General features: G+C 33.7%; 1 pseudogene; it reads left to right on the forward strand.

The window, feature by feature from the left end:
- Positions 1-2,409: 2,409 nt before the first annotated feature.
- LOC120594321 (uncharacterized) lies at positions 2,410-2,528 on the forward strand (annotated as a pseudogene).
- The last annotated feature ends 682 nt before the right edge of the window (positions 2,529-3,210 follow it).

The following is a 3,210-nucleotide window of genomic DNA, read 5'->3' on the forward strand; positions in this document are numbered from 1 at the left end:
CATATGACTGAGCTTTAACCTAGCCAATGAAATGTAAGCAAAAGTGAAGTACACCATCCAGAGATGGCCCATCAAAAACTACTCATTCACAGTCCTCTCTCTCTTTTCCCCATCTGCTGGCTGGATGTTGGTCCCCAGGGCAATCTTGAAAGCAACAGACTGAAGATGGTAGAGCATCTCTTACTGATTCTGTCTACCCTATTCATCCACTAAATAACAGTATAACCAAGTTACTTTATAATTTTTGTTATAAAGAAGAAAGAAACTCCAGAATTCAATCCTGAGATGACTCTAAACCCTGTAGATGCAGTTTTCCTTCTTGAATCTGCTATAGCTTCTGAGTTCCTGAATATTTAGAGTTTGCACAGTGATTTGGGAGGTATAAAGGGCTATCATATATTATCTCATTTAATCCTAAAAACTGCCTTAGACTGTAATGTCAATGAAAATGGAGAATATGTCTATCCTCATCAACTACTCATCCCCAACACCTCCCACAGTATCTGGAACATAATAAGTACTCAATAAATACTTGCTAAATGACTGGATGGGCAACCTTGATTAGTTTGAGGGCATGGAAAGAGGTATTTACAAGAACCTATCAGCAGTTTAAACCATAGTTCTTATGTCTAGAGCAATATTAAATGTAAGACATCAGTGCCTGGCACATGGTAGGCATGCAATAATATATATTATTCATATATATAAGTACTATATATATCATATATTATAGATTATTAAATACTTTAATACAGCATATTTTACTAATTTATTTACATAAATATATATGTTCATCATCATAATTGGCAATAGAATGAGTTTAGAACTTGACTAGCCAGAGTAAACCTGACAAATATGCAGAATCCAATAAGAAGCATTTAAGTGTTTCAGCCCTCTGAGATAGGATAAGATTTCATAAAGAATGAAGCTGTAAATAGATTTAGCGAATCCAATCAGATGGTGAAGCAATCTGGATTGAAGGGTCCCAGATTTTCTTTGACTCTTATCAGATGAAAAAGGTAGAAGAAGTAACAAAAGTAGATGAGCCTTGACTAGAAGTTAGGAGGATTCTGAGAGCAAAGCTAATCTCATTTATGGGATCTGAACTTGGAGTTGCCTGTTGGGAAAGCCCCTTTGAGAAAAAAGTGGGAGGCGGGGGAGGCACACCATAAAGCAGTTGAGTTGTAGAAAAGATTACTCTAAATGTCTGTAGCTTCAGATCTTACATTCTGACCAAATCTTAGTTAATTGAGAAGGTAACCCCAAAATTCACTTGGGGAGTAACCCCGAACTGCTTGCGATGACATAGTTGTCACTTTAAATAGTACCTTTAACCCAGGGTTTCTCCACCTCAGCACTATTGATATTTTGTGCTGGATAACTAACTCACTGTCATGGGGTAGTCTATCCTGTTCACTGTAAGATGTTTAGCAACATCCCTAATCTCTACCCACCAGATGCCAGCAGTACTTTTCTACCTCATTTGTGAAAACCAAAAATGTCTCTGGACATTGGCAAATGTGCCTGGGAGGCAAAATCATCTTCTGTTGAAAACTATTGCTTTAACCCTAAAAAAATTTACAATTAAGTATAGAGATAGATAAATAAATCAAACCCATAAGGTTAATATTTTTGTATTCTATGTGAAAATTCTGTTTATATTTACTTACAATGTTTAAGATAATTTTAATTATCTAACAGATTAATCTTATATTTTTAATTTAAAATGTGTACACAAACAATTGATTTAGGCTTGTGACAGTTTACCAAGTTTGCAAACAGTATTAGAACATTTGACAGCTTATTTGGAAGTTAAATTTATTAGATTTATTAGAATCAGTGACATTCTTGAGGAAGTTGTTTGTCAGAAAACAACTGATGTACTTAAATGGAAAATAAAATACATTAAATATATAAGTCAGGTTTAAAATTATTTAAAATAACTCAATTAATTAATTGTTAAAGTCCTTGTAAATTATTTATAAAAGGCAATTATGTTTATAAAAAATAAGATTTGTAAATTGACCTTAAAAGCTAAAGAAAGACTTTTTAAGTTTTTTAATTTGTTAATTTAATTTGAATCAAATGTTATTTCCAAGAACCAAATTAGCCTCGGAATAATATTTTCTGTGTGCAAAAGCCATCCTGAGGACACAAAAGACTTCTCATTGACAATGAGAAGTTAGTTGTTTCATAAGGGGTGTGACCAATGGCTTTACACATAGTCCCCTAGGGCTCTGAGGAACAGTCTTACGTCCCTTATTTCACAGAATCTCTTTCTGGAATGATGAATAAAAAGTATGACTAAAAATGAGAAAATCAAGGGGGAAAATGTGGGGAAAACTATTCCCTCAAAATGAGGGCAAATGGAAGGCATTAATATTTCAGGGTTTTTAAAATTGATTTTGAGTCTACGGCCATGCTATCCTGAACATGCCTGATCTCGTCTGATCCTGGAAGCTAGGTAGGGTTGGGCCTGGTTAGTACTTGGATGGGAGACAACCTAGGAAGACCAGGTGCTGTAGGCATAAAAAAAATAAACATAAAATAAAATTGATTTTTAGGGAAAAATATATTCAGCGTAAGGGGTCAATACTCTCCTAAATCAATTTTTAAAATATGGAATAGAAAGATAATATATAAAAGTATCTAAACAGTGTTTCTTAAATATTAAGGTACATACCAATCACTAGGGGATCTTGTGAAAATACCAATTCTGCTATGCAACCGGAAGAAGGTGATAGCTCGTGCTATGGTGGTAATAATTTTGTAATATATAAATATATCAGATCAACATATTGTACATATTAAACTCACAGAATGTTATGTGTTGATTATATCTTGATAAAGCTGGGAAATTTTTTTCAATTAAAAAAAAACTTTTATTTTTAAAAAGCAGCACAACCAATTTTCAAGAAAGCTATGTTTATAGTTTAAATTGTTTTATTTTAAAAAGATGCATATATGTTGTATTATAAAAAAAAATTCTAATGTAGTAAGTCTGGAGCGAGGCCTGAGATTCTTCATTTCTAACAAGTGCCCAGGGTTGATGCCAATACTGGTCCCAGGACCACACTCGAAATTGCAAGAAGTCAGAGGATCGGGCATTATAATTCTGTTCAGTAAAGACAAGGAATGTCCTTAACTGTCATAAGCAAAAGAACTTCTAGCCAAAAGAAGTTCTGCCCTCATAAGGGAGTGGAAAAGAGT

This window comes from Pteropus medius, unplaced genomic scaffold (assembly GCF_902729225.1).
Source record: "Pteropus medius unplaced genomic scaffold, Ma_sr-lr_union100, whole genome shotgun sequence".
NCBI lineage: Eukaryota > Metazoa > Chordata > Mammalia > Chiroptera > Pteropodidae > Pteropus > Pteropus medius.